A 21,404-nucleotide genomic window follows, 5' to 3' on the forward strand; every position below is an offset into this window, starting at 1 on the left:
CGTTATGCAGTTTCCTATTCGTGTTTTCCAGTAAGCTGTTGCAAGATAAGGACCATGCATCTTAGTCATCAGACAAAACAACAGAAACTACCTATTTAGGGTATATAAAGTGTCCCTATAGCGGAATTTCTGCAACCTCAGAATTGTTGAGGTTTTAAGGCAGAAGAGGTCCTTGTTGTTTGGGAGTATCCTGTGCAATGCATCACACTCAGCAGCATCCCTATATGCCAGTTGCATTCCTCCACCCTGGTTACAAGAACAAAAACTGTCTTGAAAAAACTTCCGAATCTTCCCTCGGGGACAAAATTGACTCTCTAGTGGATTGAGAACCCTGCCCTAAGGTGAATTCCAGTGTGTGTCTGATAACCTTCATAATTTTCAACCCATCTCAAAGATACCATCAAAATCAGCTGAAATAAATATGCTGTAGAGATATAGCTAGGGATATTATCTGTGATTTTGACATAATGGATAAATAAATAGAGATTTGTTTAATTTTTACTGTTTTAGTTTTAATTATTTAGATACATTTATTGGTCATATCTCCATCAATAGTGAGACGATGGTTTCAACAAAAAGCATGGTTGATCAGAATCAAAGTCTCACATGGTGGCATAATCAAGACTGGTAATACTACTGGACTTAAGTCAATATCAAATACCACTTGCTCTCACTCATATTTGGGAGCTAAAATAAGTGATCTCATGGACTTAGAGAATAGAACAATAGATACCAGAGACTGGTGAGGGTGGGTGGTTGTGAGGGGTGTGATAAGGAGAAGCTGGTGAATGGGTACAGGCATACAGTTAGATAGAAGAAATAACTTCTAATGTTTGATAGAATAGGACACTAAGACTTAGCAACAATATTTTGTATATATCAAAATAACTAGGAGACAGGACTTGAAATGATACCAACATATAGAAATGATAAGTACTCAAAGTGATGGATACTCCAAATCCCTGACTTGATCATTACACATTCTATGCCTGTAACACTCATATGTACCCCATAAATATGTAAAATATTCTGTATCAATGAAAAGCACTAACAGCATAGATGACATTATTCTCAAATAGCAGATGACTGTTTTCAGGACTCTACTGCTTTACAGAGTGACTACAACCAGGCATAGTCTGTATTGGACACTCATCCTCCAATCTCTATGTATTATACAAAGAAAGTCAATCGTGTGTGTGCGTGTGTGTGTGTGTGTGTGTTTTGTTTTGTTCTTTTTCTTTTTTTAAAACAGCTAACACAAGTTTATAAGTATGAGGTTTATAAATTAGCAATGGTACCAATGGGGAATTTCACAGATCTGTAACTAATTATGAAACATAAAAAGTTATGTTGCTAGCCTGTTAAAAATTATGCACAGTTTTTAGAGTCTATATCCTAATTAGTGTAATTAAAACCAAATTTTATACTTGGGTAAGGTGATAGATTGTGTCAACTGCTCTTTCTTCTTCTTAGTTGAATTTTAAAATTGCACATTCATAATGTATTCTTATTCAGTAAAGTAAGAAGATGTAAGACATTTAATAATATGAAATACAGCACGTTCTATATTTTTGTAAAGTAGTACATTGAAAGGAATAAAACTAATCTGATGAAGCTCTGGAATATAATCTTTCATAGTTATTTAAAATTTACCTAGTCCAGATGTCTGCCTATTATAAGACTTGGCAGGGTTCCCTACCTTATACTCTTATGAAGAATGAGAAAGTATTTTTGGAAAGCTTTAGCTTATTCCTCAAAGTGATAATAATAACAAATTTAAAGATGCCTTGTGGTTTAATCAATTGTATTAAATCGAGTTTTTATTTTCAAGTTACAGAAACTAAAATTGGCTATTTTTTAAAAATGCATATATTATTATTAAAGTATAAAATTTACAGTCAGGAATGTAGACAAGATAGAGAGTAGGAACTAGAAATCATATGGAATTTTCTCCAACTCCTACTATGCTTCTCTTCATGAAAGAACCCATTTGCTTCTCAGTCTTTGGCCTGACTCTCTGCTATTCAGTCCACAAGAAATAGACTCCCAAATAGACCATCTGACCATCTGAGTTTTTGCTGTCTGCAAGTAACCAACTCCAAATTTCTAGTTAGAGATTTAATTTTCATCTGGGGTGAACCCATGAATTGTGTCTGGAGCTTGGGTGTGGAGATTTAATACACAATATGGCAAAAGGGACTCACCCAATAGGATGAAGGAAGTTGCTAAAAAACAATGGTGAATCGCTATAATCTGGGAAGATTCCTACAAATATCTATTAAATAATTTGTTACTAAGAGAATAATCTCTGTTTTGGACCAATCAGTACTCTCATTTCATTGTGCAAGTACTAAACCTTGTCTTTCTCCCATACATTGGTATTTTTTCTGTACAAGTGACTGCTAGGGTGCTTAGCTTTTAATCTGCTTTATATTGACTCTTTCTAGCTGTCTCCAGCCTGTCCACACCATGAACAGTGCATACCTAAACTTAGGTGAGGGAAAGCCACCCAATTCATTTTTATTCTCCCAGAATTGACTCAAGCAGTATTTTTTTAGTGCCGGCTGACCTTGGTGAATTGGTTACACTTTTTGCCTCACTCTTCCTGATCCACTGTCTGTCCCCCTTTGCAATGAGAAAATCTTCTCTACCCCGTTTGAAAGTTTATATATTGGTTGCATGTCTTACTAGCTGTGCGATCTTGGAAAAGTTTGTAACACCTTTAAGATTCATCTGCCATATCTGTTAAATGGGCATGATGGTATCTATGTAATAGAGAAAGTATAAAAAAGAAATGAAATTATTCACGTAAAATACTCAATTTAGTGCCTGGTACAACTTAAGTATCTGCTCCCCCATGGATGTTAGCTGTTGCTACTACTACTACTAGTTACTAATACTAATTTTACAGCTACCATTATCACCACTACCTCTAATACTTCTATCCCTATTGATCTTATTGACCTGGTAATCATTTAGGATATCTCTGATAACTGAAAATCAATCATCAGAGTTTTAATGGGCATGGTATACTTTAGGTTCCTAGAATATCACTGGTCAAATCCATAGATTTTCCCAGTTTGTATCCTAATCATTGAGGTATCATGGGAGATTAGTTTGAATAAATATAAGCAAAGGCTAAAATAAATGTCTACATATAAGTTGCCTTCAAGCAGAATGTATTTTTGATCAAAATGCTATGAAACTATTTCCCCTTCGCTGTGCAGCAGGTAGAGCACAATCATTATTTGCTGCTTCTTCTGAGCGCTCAGGTTTCCCTCTGTGGAAGCTGTTCCTTTTTGGCTCTATGTAACAATGACAGGAGGAAAAGCTACTTCATTCTACTCCCTTCTTCAGGAGGAAAATGGGTGCCTTCTTTAATGTGAGTGGTCAGAAGCCCTAGTACTTCCTTTTGTGACACTGTTTAAAGTCAGACTCTCTGGAGCAACCTAGTAGGAAATCTTTTGTACATCCATGCTTTATGAGAAGATGGTGACAATGACATGTTAATAATTACTAAATTTTCATATAAAGGAGGTATTTCGAACACAGAATCCTACCCAATTTTGTTTCAGTAGGTTTCACTGATTTGCCTGAACTCACAAAATAGGTGAAAGTACCATGGCCAGCATCTTTGTCCTCCCAAGCTGGGGCTGTTTCTGTTATAACATGCTAAGAAAGGTAAGGCTTCATTGTAAGCATAAAGTAGGAAGACATTTAGGTTTATCATTTAACATGTTAGTGAATATCTAAATTACTGTGATGTACAAATATCTAGAAGGTGTTAGATTAAACTTGACAAATTTTCAGGTTTTGTTTGTTTGCTTGCTTATTTGTTTGTTTCAACTGCCTATCTTTTTATTGTTTGGGAAAAGTGACAACCACCAACTTCTTGCAGTCATCTAATTAAATACCTAAAACTGAATAGTTGGCCATTTGCATGTCTTCTTCAGAAAAATATCTATTCAGGTCTTTTGACCATTTTTTAATCAGTTTACAAATATGCCACCAACACACAATGTGGAAAGGACAGTCTCTTCAATAAATGGTGTTGGAAAAACTGGACGCCCACAAGCAAGAGCATGAAATTTGACCTTTATCTCATACCATATGCAAAAATCAACTCAAAATATATGAAGAACTTAAACATAAGCCTGAAACTCTAAAACTACTAGAAGAAAACATAGAAGGAATGTGCCATGATATAGGTCTGGACAATGATTCTTTTTTTTTCCTTTTTTGCATATGACTCCAAATTTCAGGCCACAAAAGTAAAAGTAGATGATGTGATTACATCAAACTAAAAAGCTTCTATACAGCAAAGGAAACAATCAACAGAACCAAGACATAATCTATGAAATGGGAGAAGATATTTGCAAAATGTATATCTAATAAGGAGTTAATATCCAAAATATATAAGGAACTCAAACAACACAATAGCAAGAAAATAAACCTTACCATTAGCATTCAATTAACGTCACGTTCAAATATTTCTCTTTTAAAATATTACATATAAAGACGAAGAAAAATATGTAGCCCTCTGTGCAAACAAAAGGCAGTTCGGTATTTTGTTTTGATGAAAACCAAGGGCAGTGCAGGTAGTTCACCATAAATAACCTGAATTGGTTGTCTCTTTCAGTCTTTGTTTTAATTAGCATTACAAAAGAGAAACATTGCATATATTAGACGTAATTTCTAACCTCAGAAATAAAATGTTACCTTAAGTTCCACAGTGAGCACAGGCTGAATGACTGTTTTAGCTCAGGGGAGGATATATTTAGGCTTGTTTGTAAAGTGTAAATTAGAGTAAGTGTTATGGTGTCATAAGTTAGCTGGATTACCTGGAGCAGCTCCTCTCCTTCTGAATAATTAAGATATCTGATTGAAACATATGTATAGGTTATTAAATGCAAATGTACAAATGTGAGGATATTTGTATAGAGACACATGTTTAATAAATTCACAGTTCAACTTTTAGACACAAAGACCTCTAGAGTAAATTTGACCTCTCTGTCCATTCTGGTTGTGATTTAAAAATTAATAATAATAATAATAATAATAATAATCTGTAAGATTGTGAGCCTAAGGGGAAGGTAATTAGCACTAATTGCATTTATTTTTAAACAGATCTGTTCCTACTAATCAGCGTTGTTTCCACAGGTGCTTATTTTCATGTGAAGAGGAAGGGATTTATGATGCTTTGATAAGACAAGAGAAGAAAGGGCATGGTTTGGTTCTCATTCTAACATCTGAAGAGCATGGTGTGGTGCTGAGGGAGGGAGCTACTATTGCTGCATGTTAGGATAGCTATCCTGTAGCAAATGTCATTCTTTGATCAACTTCTCTATGTGGCTCACTGTCTTCTTTCTTTTTTATTTTTTTCTTTCTTTCTTTTTTAATTTTTTAATTTTTTTGAGACAGAGTTTTGCTCTTGTCGCTCAGGCTGGAGTGCAATGGCGCGATCTCAGCTCACTGCAACCTCCACCTCCTGTGTTCAAGCGATTCTCCTGCCTCAGGCTCCCGAGTAGGTGGGATTACAGGCATGCACCACCACACCGAGCTAATTTTTTTATTTTTAGTGGAGACGTGGTTCCACCATGTTGGTCAGGCTGGTCTCGAACTCCCAACCTCAGTTGATCCACCCACCTCGGCCTCCTAAAGTGCTGGGATTACAAGTGTGAGACTCCGCACCTGACCTACTGTCTTGCTTTCAATGTATGTTTTTCTGGTGTCTTTTTATTTTTTTAATCACAGATTAAAAAGCATCTGGCTAAAATAATGTCTCAACAATTGTTGAAAAGGGACCATTTTGGAGAATAAGATCAAAGATATCAGGTCCTCTGCTGGTTACATTATGACTGTTGCAAGATGGAAGCAGATACACCTAGAATCAATCAAATGTTTGCATCTGCTCAGCCCTACCTCTCATTCTAGGAATAGAATCCTGATTTTGCTCAGGGAACAACTACTTCTCTATCTTTAATCCATGTGGTTTGTGTGAAACTGTGCTTCACGTCTGACTAATCAGATCCTTCCATCCTCCTGGCCATATTGAACTAGTTGAGAGGTGGGCATGTGAAACTAGTGAGACCAAAGGAACACAATTTTGGATGATTGTTGGAAATGCTGGGCAGATTAAGTTCTCTTTTGCTGAGATTATGAAACTATGAGAATACAGATGATCTCTGTTCAATTGGGGGCCTTGTAACTGCAGTATTGAGAGTATAAGAATAGCTGAAAGATGTAGAGGTATTAATTCCTGTGACATAGGTGGAATTTCTGGATTCAGCAAAAGAAAGGTCATTCTTTTCTCGTGTTTTTATTACAGATACAATTCTCTCTCTTTCTTCTTCTCTCTCTCTGTCTCTCTTTCATCTTTCTCTTTTTCCCCCAATACCTGTAGTCCATAATCAGTACCTCCCCCTCTTGCAAATGCAGAGAATTCAACTCAAAAGTCCTAGTTGACAGATCTTCTATGACTACTCCATTGCATATTTTAGAACTCTTTTTTGCAGACAGAACAATCTAACATGCAAATGGGGAAACACTTAATATAACTGTTGAGTATCACACAGACTATTTGGGAAGGCTGTTTAAGCATTTGCTATAAGCCAAGGTAACAAGAACAACTTTAGATTTAAACTTTCATGGAGATGCTGTCATCTCTAATAACCATGAGTCTCTATAGCAGTCTGGAAGCTTCCACCAATACCACGGATAAAATCAAGCTGCCTCTGCCACCACCCTTATTATATCTGTTTACTGACTGCAAATTAATGGCTAATGCCAGCATGACTGGTCTGTAGAGTCTGAATGATACATTGCCATTTTAGCTGCAAGAGAATCTGGGAAGGTTAAAATATGTATTTTTTCCTCACTGAAAGACACACGTAGGACTTGAAAGCATGTGAAATATGTTCAAAAAGATCTGGGTGAGCATGAATAATCAGTGCTGACTCTGGCTATATAGTCCCTAATATAGATAATTTAGATTTAGCTGAGAAGTACTTGGTATTTATCCCAGTTTCCTTGTGAGAATTGGTACCATCCAGTTGATTAAATTTACGAGAGTCCCAAGCTGACCCATTGCCCATCACAGGCTGGATATACAAACAAAAAGGTTCTAGAGAGAGAGACAAGGGTCAGCTTTGCCTTCGAGAGGCACATATTCAATACTCTCATGTCTGACACTCTGGCATGCAGATGAGCTTTTTCCTTTAGCAAAATTAAATGCGGAGTAGCAGATGTTGGTATTCATCAGATATGACAGCTGAATATAATCAGTTCTGATAATCATAAGAATAAACAACAAATATAAAGCACAACTGACTGTATTCAGGAGGTGTGTCTTATTTTTCAATGTGGGAGGATACACAAATGTTAGGCTAGACTTTGTAGCTTCTCAAGCAATCAACCACAACACAGCTAAGCCTAGGTATCCTGATACACCAGTACAGGGCTTTTTATTCTCACCACTTAGCACTTTATTAAATGCATTCTGACATGCTGTGTGCTATTGGAAAGGTATTTTCCTCCTTTGAAAGCCTCAGTGTTATTATCTGTGATGCTGAGGATGATAATGATGGAGATGACGATAGTGACAGTAATGAGCAATAGGTGATAATGTATTAAATAAAGGAAATGGCATGCATTAAACAGATACTCTGTGTCAGGCACTTATCCAGCCATGACTTCTAAATGTTGGCTCATCTCTATAGGTATTTTTTCTATCTCTCAATATAATTTAATCCTAATAGTAATTTTAATTAGGCTGATATTCCTATTCCTAATAGTAATTTTAATTAAGCTGATATTCCTATTCTCATGTGCATATTGAGACTGCTGGTCGTAAAGAAGTGATATTCAACCACTGCACCAACTCAGTGTGGCTCTTAAACTGGACTGAAGCGACGCTACTCCTATAGCACTAACTCACTCACAGATGAAGATTTTTCTTCCTCCTCCCCCTGTGACCAACAGCCAAAGACATATTTGGGATGTATTAGTGCACCGGGACCTTAGTCAGTCTATGGACGACCAAGTTCACATAGGCAAACCTCTCTTCCAAAATCCCAAGGTAGAACTGTTCTTGCTGTATTGGAGATGATGGAAGAGATGCTGGTTCCTGAGGTCAAACGTCACCATTCTAAAGAACAGTTTGCTATGATTGTTTGGGAATAGCTGAACCATCTGTGGAATTAGATTTAGTTCCAATTCCTGATAAAACACTGCTGAGATTTTCCTAGTTGTCCCTACACACATGGTAAATTCATACCCATTAATCTCTCTGGAGACTTTAATTTTTTTTCCTCTATGATCTTTTCGTCTCTAGCTACCCATTCACATCCTTATCCCTCACCCCGGGGTAGGAGGGTAGGAGTTAGGTTGTTAGTCTAAAAATTTGATAAATTCTTCAAATTCTTATTAAACTCCTTATTAAATTCATTTTTTTCTACTAAAAATAACTATCTTCTTTTTTAGTCTCAGAGCCAAAAGCATAATCTCCCCGATAGGCTAAGCTTTGGAAAACCAAAGACAGCTGACTTGAAGAGCTTCCTGCTTTCCTTCTTGTCCCATTCCTCCCACAAGCCATAAATAGAGAACTATTCTTGTACCTAGATCGTGGAAAAAGAAAGGAGGAAATGACGAATATTTTCTTTCTTTTTCTATATATAATATCTAAAAACTATTTTCTTGACATACACAGATGAAGACTCTAAGGCTTAAAGGAGGTTAATTAATCTGTTCAAGGTCACAAAATCTGCTAGAAGTAGAACTTGAATTATAACGCAATTGTGATTCCAAAATCTATATATTTAATTCATGTGATTATTCATTTATTGAGTGGTATAAATATTTACTTTATTTCAGTGGGATAAATATTTACTTTATTTATTCATTGGGAAACTAGGACCCACAGAATGTACTGGATGCAATGTTCTAGATATCAAAATCTAAGGTTTCACTTGAACTAAAGAGCTTGTGGTATATGGCTTAAGAACTCACTGACTAAACTATGAATAGGTTACGTAGTTCTATTGCTTCCGGTAAATACATTACGCAATCTCCTTATAATGTTTTAGAATCCTTCTAAATGTTTTACACAAAGAGAGGTGATAAGATATTTTATTAGGAATATAGTGTTTGGTAAATTAATATGGACTATTATTCTCTACTACACGAAGAAGTTGTCTTCTTAAGAGCCTTCCTGAGATTGGCTTCATCCATGCATCCCATATATATCTTTAAAAAAATTTTAAAAAGTGGGGAGATGGAAGGGAAAGCGAGAAGTAACATTTTGTGTATATCTTTTATGATAATATGTCTGTGATAAAATAATACTCTATAGAAAAGGATGTACTACAAATCTGACTGGAAATGGTCTCTCAAATAGAAAAAAAAACAACTATATGACTTACGAAGAACGATTCAGGGCAATTAAAAGGGGGGAAAAGATAGCAGCAGATAGAGAACCCCCAAATGCTGTATTTGGAAATTTGCCAATGATTTCTTTCCTCTTTCTTTTCTACTCGGCTCTGAAGAATGCATAGAGGCTGCTACATAGGTAATGTATTTACCAGTAGATTCTAGAAATTCTGGAGAATGTGCTTCAGTTGAGACTGTCAGCCATAAAATATGCCTGAGCCTTTGAACTATGGGTGTTTGGGAAATTATGGCTTCCATATGTGGCATTTGACTGCCACCGAGAGTTATGATTTTCAAACTAGTTACTATATAACTTTATTTAACTATTCACTACTTTCTTTAATTATATTTCTTTTCAGTAAATATATTTCTTTTCAGTAAGTATTTTCCTCTCTAGCATTTTCAACACAGTCAGTTCATTTGTATCATAGAAGTCATGACGAGATTACTTGTATCTTAAAAGTCTGCTTTTAACAAAGGCCTTTGTCCACAGTTTCCCACTCTCATTTATTTATCCTCCCATCTTTGGATTTATCCAAAGGCTTTTATGCCTGCTTCTTAACTGTACTCCCTTCTATAACTCACTCATTTTCCATCTGACTCAATTCCTCACATTCCCAAGAGTTTATCATCACCTATAGCTCTGGGAAGCAGGCTTTGCTTTTGGCAGAGTCCTTGCCAACCTGGTCAGTCCACTTCTCAAGGAGACAGTAATTCAAATATCTGAGAATAAGATAGGACTATCTATCTTTCACGTTTGATCTCCACAGGAACACTGTAAAAAAAAAAAAAAGACTGTTCTAGTCCTTTCAAAATTACAGAAAATGGAATGCTCATGTTTGACTTATATATACAGGAGACACGAGACCATGGAACTTAGGTGTATTGTCTCATTTTGTGTTCAAATGAACCTATGAGATAGATGTACTGTATCAGTTTTTCAGTTGAGCAACCTGTTCATGATGAAATCTGCAAAATGTGACCAAATTCTGATTCAACTTTAAGTTTCCCTGGTGTTAAGACTCTTTAGCTCAAGATTAGCTGGTCTTTCATATTTAAGGATCATTTTTTTTTTAAAGAAACAGAATATGCACATTTGGGGGTGAAAAGAAAAAAATAGTACTTTGGGTTTTGTTAAAAGCAAACAGAAGGTTAGAAACAAACTAATCATGCCATTTTTTATAAGTGTAATATACCTTAAATATTGTTTTCATTACATTCTTTCTTCATTATTTTCTTTAAGACCTGAGCGAAGCACCACCTGCCTCAATACAATTTTTTCCCTGATGTTCTGCCTTCTGACATTAACCCTGTGTTACTTAGTGAACACTTAACATACGCAACTCTAAAGTATTGTTTCTCCTCTTACGAGTCCATTGTTTACAATTAAGCTATAATAAATAGGAGGGCTGGAACCAGACATTATTTATTACTGAACTCTAATACCACTCACAATGGCAACTCAAAACAAATGTTGTTAATCTGTTAACTCAATTTAATTGATACTGTCAGTGAATGAATTTCGACCATTTTATTACATAATTACATTTTATTTTCACCATCAACATTTAAAAACAGAAAGATTTTAATCTCATTTAGTTATTTGGATTAATATTCATAGCATTAATTATACAGATGTATGGCAACTTAAAAGGAAACTAGAATAACAACAACAAAAACACAATATTTATTGGGCACTGACTACATGCTCAGCACTCTCTTAGAACAAATTATCTTAGTTAAATCTCACAGCTACCCTATGAGTTAGCTATTTTAATTATCCACATTTTAAGGATAAGGAAACTAAAGTAATTAAGTGGTAGAAGAAGGATTCAGCCCATTCAAGATGAGTACTAAAGGCAGGATGATTACTGAGCCTGTTTTCTTAACCTCTACCATATTGTTTCCATTCATAGCCTGGATTTGAACCAGTTCTTTACATTTAAAATCAAGTATACTTTTCCTTATGTGAAAAAAAAATTTTCCTAGTAACAACTCCATAAATGGTGAGTTCAGTCAACCATTTATCTAATACATTTTAGGCAGTGTTTGAGATGCTGGTTACATACCAAAGAATAAAAATAAGAAAAATATTCTCATATCACAGAGTTAACATTACAGTGTTTTAGGCAGAAAATACACAAGATACACTAAAATATACTAAACTCAACCACAAAGAGGGCTTTGCTATTACATTCAAAGAGTGATGGTTTTACTTGTACCACATCTTCAAAAAAGTTCAGAACAAAATCTTGAAAAGGAAAGGTAAAAATTATAAAAACTGATGATGACTTGGTGTAACCTATGATTCCCGTTTTTGAGTAGAGCCCATTTCCTAGGGATTTCAGAAGCTTAGCTCAGGTTTGCAGTCCTGAATGTGACAAAAAGCTGCAGAAGAACAGTTCTCTCGTTCCAAGTCACATTAACCCCATAGGCTTTGAAAAGTTCACTTTTTGCTTCAGAAAAATTATCCTCACCTCTGTGCTATAGAATGATTTTTTCAAATAGGTTTTTACAGAAATTCCAAAGCCTCAGCACTATGACTTCTGATGTATGTTGCACGGACAACCATGTTTCTTTTTGACTGTACTCTCTCTTAAATAAAATTGTGTATTAGTGAGTTTGTACACACACACACACACACTCATTTTTAACACAGTCTATATTGCCTCATACCTTTTATATTAATGCTTCATCAGTTTCTTTTTTCTACAAACATAAGCAATTTCAGAGTTATAATCATCAGTGGCTAAGACTGTTCCACTGAATTTGAACTCAAGCATTCAACTTTTCTGTGTGGTAACAAGCCATATAGTGTGAGAAAAACACAGATTGCCACCTTGTGATTTTCTAAATAGATTTCCAATCACCAATCAAGGAACAATTTGATATATTTAATATTTATAGGCCATCTTTCAAAATGGTGTTTAACATGGATGAGCATCATTTGCAAATGAAATAAAAATCTAGCATATGTTCCAATCTTTTTGACAGGGAGCATGTTGCTAAGATCTCTGCTTCCTTTTTCTGTTGTGCCTGCCTTCTAATGCACATGCCACTGGTTTACCCTCCAGCTCACCCATCACATTCCTATTCAGAAGGTGAACTGCACCAGTGACTTCACTTGGAAGTAAGACCAGATGTTCCAGTTGCTCCTGGGCAAGAATGAATTAACATTTTAAGTACTAGGTAGTGGAAATGTTCAAATATCATCTGTAGACTCTGATTTGTAGCAAGACTACTTAATGGATGTCATAAACTTATGATGAACAGGAAAACTGTAAAACGTATGAAGGAAACAGACTGACAAAAGTTGGCAAGCTAAGAGGAATTTTTGTCAGCCTGAGGACACCACTGAAATGAACAGTTTGATGTTGCTGTTTTTTCACTTCTTGCATATTGTATTGGTCATAACTCCCAAAGAGAAGCATTTGTTATTACCTCTCTGTGTTCACTAGAATGTGACAATACCCACCAGAGTGGTGAATCCCTTGTCTAGCCAAGAAACTGTCTTGATTTTGGGTAAGTTAAGTGGCCAACTCTGCTGACATATTGAGTTCACTTAACAATTGATATATTGTTGCATGAACTACCTGTTAAGCACAATAGCTGAAAATTCAAAAACAATTGCAATGTTCTCCTAAAGAAAATATACAGAAATTTACAGCAAGTTCAATTCATTATTATTATGTTGCCTATACATATTCTCTGGACATTTCAAATTGTGGGTAACAAACCAGAATTTTTTTTCTTCTAGACATTTTGGTACCATATGTATATTTGGGTACTATGTCCATTTTTTTAAAAAAATTATAATTCATTATATGTTTTCAGATCTATCCATTGAACTAAGGATTTGAAACTAATCTCTTCCATTCTCATATGTTCCTTCTTGAAAGTAAAAAGAACCCAGGAGGACAGAGGCAAAGGGAATATGGGAAAATGCTGTGATGGCTATTGTTTCATAGTCAAATTGTTAGAGCAATGAATTTGACTTCATGAAACGTAATATGTTAAATGCATTATGGAAATCAATCTAAGTGTTGATGTGTATGTGTATTTATCAAGTGTATAGGATGTGACATTTGAGACTCTCTGATCTATCTCCTTTCTGTCTTCACAGCTAAACAAGCCACCTATTAATTTGTAGTTCAGATTGGGCACATGGATTCCTCCATTTATTGGGCTATAGTGGTTCCAGTAACTAGGTTTGGCTTTTAGAACCTATCTGGAATTCCAATCCTTCACCAGTCCACATCTAGTAAGTACTTGAACTAGAACATAGTCTTCTAACACACATTCCAGCCAACTTCATATTTTATCATACCATTTTTAGATTTAGTGAAGTATAATTTTATTACCTGGTTACAATTATTAAGACATGACCTTAAGGACTATCTATGCCAAAATTGTTTGGGAAGAAATGTAAAATATGGAAAAAACAGAATCTCTGAATTGCTAGGTGAAAAAAAGTCATTCATTTGCACAATTTGTTATCATGTTCACAGTAAACAAAGAAAGGTGTCATTGAAAGACAGTATCAGAATTTGCAAGCTAATGATTTATGCTTCTCTTTCTTTCATGTCCCTTTGATCTTTGATTTTATCAGCTGCCCTACTTTAAATTAAACTGGAGTAACAGCAAGCAAAATAAGTGATTGAAAATGATAAGCACTTGTCCTCATACTTCTGGAGTAAGACTAGAGGTCACTTGCTACCCTGAGCCAATCATAGAAATGCTCATTCCAGTAATGCTTTCAAATTGGCACTTATTATTGGCATCATCTTGAGGTAAACATTTACTTTAAAAAAAGTTTTTAAAATGTAGTAAAGTAGTAAAGAAAAACATATGTAGTTAGGCTAAAATTAATGTATTATTTATTAGATTAAATTTAATTCCGTATTTGTTCTGAGTAGTGTCAGAACCCAAATGATTAAAAATTACTGACAAATGGGGCCAAGATAACTGATGAGAAGCCACTAGCGTGCTCTGCTCTGAGAGAGAAGAAAGAATGGCTGGAACAAACACTAGATCTTCAACTGCAACATCCAGGTGGACACATTGGAATTCATCAAGGAAACAGCATGACGGAGAACTGAGAAGAGCAAAACAGGACAACTGCCCACACAGGAGTGGCACAGAGCAAGGGGAGGTCCCTCCGCACGGGGTTTCCCGTAGATCCACACTTCTGCCACAGCCCTTTGAATCCCTGGACTCAGAAGATCCTCTGTGAGCCTCCCAACTCAGGCCTGCAGACCCGCATGGAGAGTTATGTGGAATCTAGGCGGAGCTGCCACTCAGGCACACATGGAATCCCGCGAACCTCTGATCCACGTGGCACCGCAGCCTCAGCAGCTGCAGCTCAAGCAACAGCGGAGGCCAGACTCCCTTGCACTCCCCCAGGAAAGAGGTCAAATCCATGTGGCTGAGCTGTGAGGGAATGCAGGTCTCACCTCCACTGCACCTCGCAGGATAAGGCCCACTGGCCTGGGATGCTAGGAAGACCACTCCAGCCCCGCCTGAGTTCTAGGACTGACAGCATCTCTGCACTTCCCTGGAATGGAGCTCCCAGAGTGAGAGGCGGGCTGCCCTCTTTGCTGGTCCGTGACCCTCTCTCTTGCTGCCTTCCGGCTTGGGAGAGTGTGCAGTGATTAGGGACTAACGCAGACTTATGGCACAGCACAACTACCTTAGGGAAAAATGGTCAGACTGTTTCGGTGCGGCTTCCTGTCCCGCTACTACTCTCTGGGCAGGGCCTCCCTACCTGGGACTCCAGCGACCCACCCCGGTGGCTCTTGAACCAGTAGAATCTCTCCACTTCCCTGGACGGAGCTCCAAAAGGGAGCAGCCAGGCTGCTCTGCAATTTGCCGCAAGGCAGCACTTGCTTCTGTTGCCCTCAGGCTCAGCAGGGAGCGCCTTGGCTGAGGACTGACCTGGAGCCCCAGTCCAGCGCAGCAGCGTTACGGAAAAATGGCCAGTCTGTTTTCCATGTGGGTCCTCACCTCCACTGCTCTAAACGGGGCAGTGCCTCTCGACCCGGGCCTCCAGGACAATCACCCTGCCCCTGCCTGAACACTTCAGTCAGTAGCAGCTGTGCATTTCTGTGAAGAGGAAATCCCAGAGACAACTCACAGCTCCTCTGACATTGCAGCTGCACTTGTACTGCACTTACTGCCCTTGCACATTTGATGATGAAAAAGTGCATGCCGTTTGGGTAAGCAGGGTCTGCCTTCTACAAACGTGACTCCATAATTTCCCATATGGAGTTTAGTTCATGAATTACATTTGCATTTTATGAAATAATAGTTATATCTAAACAGATAACGTCATAATAGCCGAAGCATATACATATAAAGACACGTAGAACATTTTCTGGCAAATGTATTCTGTTTTTACTGAATGAATGCTCACAATAACCCAAGTAGCTTGTTACTAATTGTTAAATAATATGCCCAAATTCACACAGCTGGAAAGTGGTAAAGCTAGAATCTGAATCAAAGTCTAGAACTAGATGTACCATATGACCCAGCCATCCCATTACTGGGTATATACCCAAAGGATTATAAATTATGCTGCTATAAAGACACATGCACACGTATGTTTATTGCAGCACTATTCACAATAGCAAAGACTTGGAATCAACCCAAATGCCCATCAGTGACAGATTGGATTAAGAAAATGTGGCACATATACACCATGGAATACTATGCAGCCATAAAAAAGGATGAGTTTGTGTCCTTTGTAGGGATATGGATGCAACTGGAAACCACCATTCTCAGCAAACTATCACAAGAACAGAAAACCAAACACCGCATGTTCTCACTCATAGGTAGGAACTGAACAATGAGATCACTTGGACTCAGGAAGGGGAACATCACACACCAGGGCCTATCATGGGGAGGGGGGAGGGGGGAGGGATTGCATTGGGAGTTATACCTGATGTAAATGACGAGTTGATGGGTGCAGCACACCAACATGGCACAAGTATAAATATGTAACAAACCTGCACGTTATGCACATGTACCCTACAACTTAAAGTATAATAATAATAAATAAATTTAAAAAAAAAAAGTCCTATAACTTTAAAGTCCACATTTTCAGCCACTGCAGTATAATATGATATGCTAGTATATATGAAAGTGTTCCATATGGAAAGACAATAAGAATGCTTCCAAAGAAACACCAATATGATATGAAGTTGTTCCTATGAAACCTAAGAGAATATCAAATGCTAGGGCCAGATAAGTAACAGAAATGAATGGATCAGAGTGGGGACAGAGGAGGATGAGATCACATACATCCTGTCTAAAGAGAGTAGATGCACTTCAAAGCCAGCAATACTGGCCCACTGTTGACAGTGTTGGTTTATGTTTGTGAGATGCCAAAAATCCAAAACTGTATGAGATTTCTGCTTTTTAATATTGGGTACTGATATGGTGTGGATCTGTGTCCCCACTCAAATCTCATGTTGAAACGTAATCCCTGGTGTTGGAGATAGGGCCTGGTGGGAGGAGATTGGATCATGGGGGCAGATTTTTCTAGTGAATGGTTTAGCACCATCCCCTTGGTGCTAAACTCATGATGATGAGTTCTTGTGCGATCTGGTTGTTTAAAAATGTGTGGCAGTTCTCCCCTCATTCTCTTGGTTCCTGCTCTGGCCATGTGACAGATTATAAGTTTCCTAAGGGCTGCCCAAAAGCTGAGCGGATGCCACCATGCTTCCTGCACTGCCTGCGGAAACATGAACCAATTAAACCTCTTTTCTTTATAAAGTACCCAGTTTCAGGTATTTCCTTATAGCAATGAGAGAACTGACTAATACAGGTACCAGGTAAAAATAGTTTAAAGACTGTGTCAGCCAAACCAAACAAAAAACAACAATCCATAGAAAGATAAGTTTTAGCCACAGACTTCTAATTGACCAGCCTTGCCTCTAGGCAAGGAGTTGCTGACTGATTGATCTATACACTTGATTCAAATGGCACCTGTACCAGACATCCAGGCATAATTAGACATCCAGTCATAATTTAGACTTGAGCGTGTTTCTTTATTAACAATACCATAAAGCAAGATACTAGGGAGTTCAAATCTGTAGAGTCATTGGGATTAGTTGTGTAACCCTGGAGAATACTCCTTTTATTTTCTCAAACTTTGATCATTATAGAAATGTTTAGGGGAAGAGGAAAATGCTTAAAAGTAGCTTGAGAGTCCTTAGTGACCAAGTCTAACACTTTTTTCTTTTTCTCTTTTCTTTTGTTTGTTTTAATTTCTCCATTTTCCTATTATTTTAAATTAAAATGTGATTGTAGGAGTGCTCAGATTTCTTCAAACTCCTATATTATTTGTTAGTATATACCCAGAAGAAGAATGAAAGAACCCAGAATTTTTAGCCTTTACTTTCCAGTTGAAAGATGGTCAAGATTTTCCAAAACTGTACTATTTCTTAGATCATAGCTACCTGAAAGTGTGGCTGAATTCACAAAACGTTGTGCTTAAATGATTTTAGAGCTTCTGAAAGCTTGCTTCTCTATTCTTGCTTTTGAGAATTCATCAAAGTTTTTGAACATGTACAATGGCCATATAACTTTAGAAGACATTAATGCCCTTGAGTTCTGTAATTTCACTCTCACAAAGAATTTGTCTCTAGGTAGAAAATGTCTTTAAGGTTTGATAATGTGACAGTGAGTACAATAATCAAACAATAAAATAGATAAGTAAACAGAAGTTCTTTGAGTTTTAGAAAACACTTCCATTGGATGTACCTAAAATCATAGAAGAAAATCGCTAGATCCAATATTCCATTAATGAAATAGCGTTACTTCTGCTTTATATGAAAGTGTCTATGACATAAATTTTTCTGAGGTTTCTATGAACATGCTGTCGAGCTTTCTGAAACCCAGCCATCTTTATAGGTGGTGGTAAATTTAGTGTTACCAACATTTGAGATACAAGAAAAAATATTGGTTGGGGATATAGAGAACTTCTAAATCAGTCCAATCTATTTTAACATCAAAACTAGAAACCTACTGAAGCTTGCTCAATTATATATTTGAGAATATAGTTTCAATCATGTCTTATAGCTTTACAAACAGAAATACAACCAGGCTTTATGGGAGCCAGAACCAGAAAGCTGGTGAGTATACTGTCTCACTGTCTGCATGTCCTTGTACCTCAGGCATAGTCTAGCATCATCTTTCTCATTTGTGACTCTCTGCTCTTACATGGCATACGTCTTTCATTGCTGAGCTAGTTCCTCTGTGTTCACATTCTCCATCACATAGTCCAGTGCAAAATACATTCTTTGTTCTATTTCAACACTTTTTTTTTTTTTTTGTCTCTAGGTTCAGATCCTGGGAAAATGTTTGTAAAGCTCAATTTTAATTCTCAAATCAGAGAATCAGAATTACTTAACCCGACCTCCTGAATTTTTTCATATGTCAAATGGCCGGGGAAGGGGTAATTTGAAAGTGATCTTCTGGCTCTAAGAACTTTTTCGTTTGTTTTTAATATCCACCTGACAACACTGTTGCAATGAAGTAAGTCCAGTCCATGTCAAATTCTATTGGCATGTTCCCATTTTTAAAGAGGGTTTATATATGTTGATTCTGCTTTGCGATGTGATTTGTTTATTATTGTTATTTAATACAGTGAAGCATACACACACAAACATATATATAAATAGTGTGTGTACATACACACAAACACATACACACCGACATACATGTATACCCATCTGTCATTTTTATTTTTATTTAGTTAAAACATCTTCATTAAAGTTTTTGTTGGAAACCCAGTATTCTGTGCAGGAAATGTAAATGTGGAAGTTGTCTAAGACAGTAGTCTAAAATAATTCCAGCTATTCATTTATAAATCACCAGTGTTTTTATTCAAAATAGACATAGACTACCCTGAAAAGAGATGTTCTGAAAGATGAACCACAAAATGAATGTTTCTCAATAAAAGTATAAATTCCTCATTCAGCCTTCATGAATAGGTGAAGAGAAAGCTCAGAGGCCTGAGGGAGATCAACGCCCTGTGCATAGGTTCAAGCACTCTCCCTTGATAGATCTCCTTTTTTACAAGTTACTTCTCTAGGCACACATTTCCCCTTTTAAAAAGGAAGTGGTTAAAAAATGTATCTCATAGGGAATTTCAAGTTCAAACTAGTCTATGCTCCTGTGTTTGACAATCTTGCCTTCCACCATATTCCAGCATAAAAATTTTATCCATTTGAGTCTATAGACTTTTCTAAGTCATTAACATTCCTGGTGGAATAGAAATGAGAATTTGAACAATCAAATTTGTGAATATGTAATATGCTGCATTTAAAAAATTTATTACACCAAATCTACTTTCTACCTTTTACTAACCCCACTTCATGCCTCAGCATCTCTATGGACTGTGTCAAAACTGGGCTCCCTCGCTCTCTAATTTCAGTTGGGTTTGGCCCATGGTAGGCACCAGCAGGAGACTGGATAGTGGGAAAAGAGGGAATGTACTCTCCTTTTCTGCTGAGCTGCACTTTGTTAATGTTCTCTTCTACCTAAAGACACAGGTCCTGCCAAGCAGCACTCTCGCCAAGGTTTAAATGTAGAATGTGTGGATAAACCCAATAAATAATCTTATTCAAAAGTGTTGATGCATATATAAATTCAACAGGGCCCCAGTAAAAAAGTGATGCCTTCCAAAAAGATGATTGAAGGGAGTTTAATAAACCTTCTGCTGCTTCTAGGACTAATACACCCATGTACCATGTAATGTCAAATAAGTATTACTTGTTTCTTGTGTATATCTCCACATCCTCCATTTAAACCTTGGTCAGAGGTGACTGGACAGACTGACTTCATAAGGATGTAAGATGATAGAAACTATTTGTGGAAAAATAAATTTTTACAACCCCTTTTGTGGTCAATTTGGCAGTACATATTCAAAATTTAAAAATTCAAATAACTTTTGTTATCAAACACGTTTTTAAGAGTATACTATGGAGGTATACAAATGTATTTATAAGATTTTTTACATATATGTAAGTAAAATTTTCACTACATTGTTAATAAGAGCAAAAGACCAAAAAAAAGCTACATATCCATTGCTAGGACAATGATTAAATAAATTACAAAATGTTAATTCTATAGAATCCATTTTATTTGTGAAAAAATAAAGTGTATACAATATGTTTAAAGTGGAAAAATTAAGCTTTCTATGCATGGAATGTGATTTTAAAAAATAGTTAGACCTAGTAAGAAATAGGTGGGTTCTATTTTGGGAAACAATCTTAGTTTTCATAGAATACGCTTTTGCTCTCTTTTCAAAAGCATTGGCAAATTATAATTGTATACATTTATTGGATATAGTATGAAGTTTTGACATATGTATACAATGTGTTATGATTAAATCAAGATAATTAACATTTCCATCATCTCCCTTGCCTATCATTTTTTTAAACAGAGAGACATTTGAATTTGAATTTGCTCTCATTTATTTTGAAATATATAGTACATTATTATTTACTGTAATCAACTGGTGTTATCTTTTAAGTGTTCATTTTGTGCAAATTTTACTCTTGCTATTTCTTCATAAATTCGGAAGAAGCAAACTAGAAAACAATTCATAAGTAGATTTTATAGTGTGCAATGGGACTCTTAAACACAAGCAAAGCTAGTTTGACATTGGAGATACTGGGTGTTTAGCTATGCCCCATGATTAGCAAAGTGAATTCTGTTCACCAACCACATAGCAACTTGTAAATGTACAGAGGGATCAATTTGAATAAAGTTAACTTGATATCATATTTATTTCTAGTCACTTCCAAAAGTAGGTATGGTGATTGTTAAATGTGTGAATGTTAATGCTGTAATTTGAACAAGCATTTATTAAAACACTCCGGGCACACACAGTACATACTTATTTCTAATATCAAGAATTTGGCAAGCACAAGGTTGTTCTTGAGAACCTATTCAAATACTACTCATACTAC

Source organism: Macaca thibetana, chromosome 20, assembly GCF_024542745.1.
Source record: "Macaca thibetana thibetana isolate TM-01 chromosome 20, ASM2454274v1, whole genome shotgun sequence".
NCBI classification, from domain to species: Eukaryota; Metazoa; Chordata; class Mammalia; order Primates; family Cercopithecidae; genus Macaca; species Macaca thibetana.